The sequence below is a fragment of the Polyodon spathula genome, chromosome 6 (genome assembly GCF_017654505.1).
Source record: "Polyodon spathula isolate WHYD16114869_AA chromosome 6, ASM1765450v1, whole genome shotgun sequence".
NCBI classification, from domain to species: domain Eukaryota; kingdom Metazoa; phylum Chordata; class Actinopteri; order Acipenseriformes; family Polyodontidae; genus Polyodon; species Polyodon spathula.
In genome coordinates this window covers 40,229,462-40,235,461 of record NC_054539.1, presented here as the reverse complement: position 1 = coordinate 40,235,461, position 6,000 = coordinate 40,229,462, and the positions used below count along the sequence as shown (strand labels likewise).

Sequence of the window (6,000 nt, the reverse complement as noted above, 5' to 3'; positions counted from 1 at the left end):
GGGGTACTTCCTAAATCATTCTCACGTTAGCAATGTATTTGGAGTCAAAGTCATTAGGAAAAGCAGCTAATTGGTTAATGACGGGAAGTAATTTGATTTGTTAGGTGAAATGGCCAAGAAAGTACAAGTACTGTGTATACTGAAATAAATTATAAATACAAATAATATTTTAAACATGGTCTTGAAATGTAAAAAAAAAAAAAAAATGAATAGTGCACAAGAATTTAGGAATATTATGTTATCATCAGATGTGATCTGAAATAACTTAAGCTGAAGTTGGTATCTATCATAGGTCTTTATATTAACATGTCACCACATTGAGGTTTTAACCCAATGTCCAGTGTCTCATAAAACCTAAATACACCTATAAGAAAATACTGGCACATCTACAGTTAATGGGCACAGCTACAATATAGTTCCATTGATAAAACGAATGTACAGGGATGGCCACATTGACCACAGCTTATGATATCTCCTTCTATGGGCTTGGTTGCCAAGTCTAATAAAACCAACCTGTCCCACGGTAGCCCACCCGTCTGCCAGACTCTCGCGAGGGTTGTCTCAGCAGAGGGGGGAGTGAGGAGATAGACTGAGAAAAACCTACCGAGCAGGCAAGCGATAGACAGGACAGGAGAGGAGCGAGGCAAGCCGTCCGAGAAGTGGCTGGGCGTGACGTCACGAGTTTTCCTGAAAGTCATCAACAAGCTGCAGCGGCAGCAGCACAGCGGCGGTGCCAGGGGCAAGGAGGAGCTGCAGCCGCTTCCCTTTATTATTATCAGAAACATTACCACCACCATTCTAGTTTTGTTTGTGTGTGTGGCTGGGATTTGCGATATTATTATTCTCATTTAGGAAAGACGCGAGCGTTACCAGGGAAGCTGCCGAGGGGGGAACCCACTTGTCTCCCCATCACTGCCTGTGCAGGTAATACATACGAAAATAATAGCACAATAATAATGCAGTACAAGAGCATGTGTTAATTAGGAAGCGTACTGTCTGTCCCGGGTATGCACATTCTTCGTGCTGCTGTTGTAGTTCATGTGCTTGAGGCGCTGGCTGGGTTGCACAGTGTTGACTGAGGATGGGAGACTGGCTTGTCTGTCGATGCTGCAGAGAAGAGGTTGAGATATAGACTGGGAGACAGGAGGAGGAGGTGGTTTTACAGCTCTGGCCTAGTGCTTCTCTGCTGAGTACTGCCTTACTGAATTCCCTAGTTTTTTCCACTAGCCTTTTTTGCAGGTGTAAAAAAGACCTGGGGTGTTGCCACAATGTGGGGAATAATTCGTTGTTATTATAGGTAACTCTAGTGGAGAGGGCAGGCGGTAATGGGAATTGGGAGGTTTGTTCATGGCAGAGGTGATGCAGTAATATTTCTTCTGCTGCTTGTACTGTTTGTGATGTGTTTGTCTGTTCCAGCCATACAGCAAGGCAGCCTCATCCCCAGCTGCCATTCCTGTTAAATTGCTGATTTGGATTTAGGTAGAAGTAGGCTACAACAGAGGCGCGTTTGTAACCCCACCCCCCTCCCCCACTTGTCTGATGTATTGATCTTTTTAGTATCAATATTTATATGTTATTGTAAATATTGAAGTTCATTGGTAAATGCGTTAGTAAACAAACCATTCTCACACCGTGTGCTTGGTCTGTGTTGCTACCTTATACCATTACATTTTTGTATGAGTGTTCTCCATAAATATTTTTGTGATAAAGCTGAGGGTTGTTAGCCATTTTAAAACACACTACATGTAACAAAATCCAAAGCAGACAGTGTTTGAAGCAGTACATCGTTTTATTGCAACATTGTTTTTTTTTTAATAATTTTTGTGGTACTGTGGCCATTACATATTTCTGGCGGTGGACATTTTTATTTATGCCTTAGGAGTACTGGTATTAAATGAAAACACATTTTTTCTAAATATGTAACGAAAGGCTAACAGCTGGACAGACAGACACGTTTTGTTTAGTTGTCATCATATTTCACAAGACGCCTAGCCTATCCGGTTTTAGCAAACTATAGACACCAATCCAGATGTAGTACTGTACATACACAGGTTCATAGAAATATGTGGCACTGAAACAGAAATATGACCATAGGAAAACCATAGATTTGATAGGAAATTAAAACAACTTGCTGTCTTTAATAACGTTAGCAGAGAGAGGTCAGAGAACTTTGTATACCCCATGAACTAAGACAGGATGTTATGTGTTACCATCTACTGTCTGTTTTTCATTTCACATGCTTAAAGCTTGTAAAACATGTTATTATGAACTTGCATTACATGTAGCAATATAGTGTATCTAAAAAATGGGAATAAAGTTTTCATTTTTGATTTCAGTTTGAGAAGTTCTTAATGAATGGTGCCATGTAGATAGACATAATAAATATTAACAGAAATACCACTATATACACATCCCGGAAGCCCTCATGAGTAAATATTAGTGGTGCAATGGGCAATCTAATTTCTTAATCGACTCTTACAAAGCATTTATCGACAGTAATCGATGCATCAAGGTTTTATTTTTAGAAATCAAGAATAACATTAGGATTTAGCATACCTAAAAACAATGCTGTGCATAGTTAAAATGCAAGGCACAACTTACATTCAAATGAGAATAGTTTGATTTGAAAAAAGAAATATCTGAAGGACACCACATGTCACTTTAAGACTTTAGTAATAAAATGTATACCATTTTTTTTAACAGAAGTCATTTAAATCTGAAATATGATTGTCAATTAACATTAAGTTAACATTTTATGTCAAAAGCATTTACAGTCTACACTAAATTGCCAAACATCGCCTTTTCATCCTTTTCCTTTAACCCCCAAAATTACCAGTCATGGTGTTTGATTCTTCTATTTTTTAAAATACTTAATTCATTAGAAGTTTTAGTTTACATCGGAATACAAACAGCTCAGAGGTTGGATCTTTGTGGTTTACAGGTACTATAACCACAGTATACAAAAATAACTTTGTTAGGAACTAATTTACTCAAGCCATTTATTCAGTAAATTAGGTCAGTTTGTATTTCAATTAAAGTTGAATTGTCCACATACGTATCTTCAGACTTTAATAAAACATGACAGTTGGTATTTCCTTTAAAACATATAGGCCTAATCAATGTATTTGGCTTCTTGAGCTATAATAGAGCTTGTTGAATGACAAAGATGTCAGTGGGTCTTGTGTCCTTGCATCAAAAGCTACCTTTGGGGAGCCATAATTTTAACAAGGTATGCACTCTGGCAAAGTCTTGTACATTTTTGTAAAATTAACAGTTTATGGGATTACACCCAAATGCAATCAGGAATATCTGTATGAAGGTAAGAGTTCATGATAGCAGTTTGGAGAAGTATTGTGCAAATTCAGACATTTGTGAAAATGAAGGATGACGCAATCAATCCAGGTCTCCTGTAGAACCATCATAGTGTAGCTTGCAGAGTGGCAAGAATAGTTAAATAGGGAGGCAGTTTTTTTTTTTTTTTTTTTTTTTTTTTACTTTTATGGAATGTGAATAAATAGGAAAGGAAACTTCTGTTTTCAGTTGAAGTAGGATGCACGGAAAGATAAACTTTGCAAAAAAAATTCTTAAGTAATTGTAGACATCTATTTCTTGTAACCTTTTTTTGCTTTTTTATATTATGAAAAGGAAATATAATTTTGATTTTCATACATTGTCAAAATTGGATAAGCGATTCAATCTACAACCGGATATTAAAACAAGTGTCAAAGGATGTTTACGGTATGTAGAAAAAGATGGAAGATATTCAACCTGGTCCTTGGTTGCTTTTGCTGGTAACTCTTTGCTTGGTTTTTCAGCATATTCTCAAACAACAGATACTTCAGACTCATTGGCAAGCATTTTCTTTGGGTATGCCTACATTCATCGCCATGTCCAATCTTTTCACCCAGCTGTGCATTGTGGATGTCATTAATGTTGATAAATATATCATTGATTTTAACAAAACTGTTTTTACTGGCTTTAAGTATGCTTGAGTTTTATAAAGAAATGTATAGAATTATGTATGCCAAGTTAAAGTTTTGAATTATATGTATGTACAGTATGTGGGAATGACAAAAATGCAGCACCATCCAAAGCAAGTACTTCCATCTCAAACCTGTCACTGTAATGGAAACAAATGGCAGTATTTTTTAATCCAGACTGTTCACACTAAGGCTGTGAATCTATGTTTATATTAATGTACCTGTAAAATGTTTAAATATTCGGTCATAAAAGTACCCTTATGACTTGTATTCAAATATTACTAACTATTTTAACTCACTTTAACTTTAGTTTAATATTGACACACACACACATATATATTATATTTCAGCACTGATGTGCACAATCTATACTTTCTTTTCCCTTGCAGGTTAGACATGTTTAAATAATATGGGCTGGGGTAAAATAAATACATTTAAAAAAGAGTTATTTGGAAGTTAAGTACATCAGTTCAAACAAGTTTACATACATTTTCCCATGGTTATCACAAACATGTTCTGATCTAAAAAGGACCTTGCCTTATTAAGGAATCAACTAATATATTATTTAATCACATTGTGGGTTATCTGTAATTTTTTCCATAATATGATAGCCAATACAGCTGGGTGACTCTGCACTTCATTGTCATTCGTTAAAATTATTGTCCAGAAATAAAAATTAATGTGAAGGCAAATTATAACCAATACATTCTGCCTTCTTGTCCGTTGTCACAGAAAAAGAGTGGGTTACTGGCAATATCGGGATTGGATTCTGTTTAAATTCAAGATCGTTCAAAGTTGGAAATGAAGGTGCTTTATGTGTTTCTTCAGAGAAGAAAACACAAAGCTGATTTAGAATGCTCATGGTCCGGCTTTGCTGTTTTTCCTCAGCGACTGCTGGTAGGGATAATTACTGTTTGCATTTTGTCCTGCTACTTGATAGATTTTCTCTCACATATGATATGTCAACATCAACGAATTGCAATGGTTTGTAGTGGGGGTCTAGCACCACTGAAAATACAGCAACTGATAGTAGATTTTTTACTTTAAAACCGGACCGAATCTTTTCAGCCACCACCCTCTTGACTATTTTAATTACAGGCAAGTTGTCATTTGAATAAACAAGATTGTTGTCTGGTAATCCCTGCATAAGAAAATAGGTTCAACCAAGAATCATCTTTTTATTTTTTGAATGAGACATTTTGTACTTGCTTCTGTCTCTGCCGACTCCCATCATCTGTACGTATTACGCTTACATGGCTTTAATCATGTGGTAGATGGGGGATGGGTGGGGCAAGCCTAATGCGCAGAGGAAGTAGAAATATGGAATGGTTTTGATTATTTCTTTATTGCAGAGGGGAGAGAGGAGGCATATAATAAGTTAAATTAAGATAATTGTTAATTACATTTACTGTTCAACTCTTTCAGTCCTAGTTCACGTACCTGATCAACAGCATATTAATTCTAATCATTGCCAAATGGAAACTTTGGGATTCATTTGATTACCATAGATTTCATCAATTTTTAGATAGGTGATTAATGAAACCCAGGGTTTTTCGTTCGTGCTGTATTCTGCTCCACTAAAACTCCAGCTGTGGCTTATCCTGACAAGGTAAAGTTAATAAAATTAACCCCTTTTTTTACTCCCAACCCACAAAATGAACCAGACCTGACAGAGCCTTAATGTTTTTTTTCTGCTGCTAAAGAAAATTAACTAGACTGATTTCCGATCACTTTGTCGAGGTGGTAGATGGAAATGTGGCATTAGTAGAGTATGCAACTACTGTGTTTCCAATCTAAAAATGTAATATATGTTTTCCAAGTTCAAGCCTGTCCTAATTAACAAGGTTTTACATATAGCACATTCACTGCCTTCTAATCATAATAATGATGAATTGTGGCCCACTGTTCAAATTAAAGTTGTGCTAATCAAGGTTTTTATATTATTTTGATTAGTTCGTATTTGAATCAGTGTCATTGTTCCCCTGCTTCAGTTTCAGTTTAATTTGAAATATGCAGATAT

The 6,000-nt window shown here is 36.1% G+C and overlaps 1 protein-coding gene across 1 annotated transcript in view; it reads left to right on the top strand.

Moving 5' to 3' along the window:
- Positions 1 to 643: 643 nt before the first annotated feature.
- Positions 644 to 6,000, top strand: part of LOC121317179 (RAC-gamma serine/threonine-protein kinase) — a 180,727-nt gene continuing 175,370 nt past the window's right edge. Inside the window, exon 1 of the mRNA XM_041252840.1 lies at positions 644 to 924. The gene's annotated coding sequence lies outside the window, so the exon portion shown is untranslated. The remainder of the gene's footprint in view (positions 925 to 6,000) is intronic.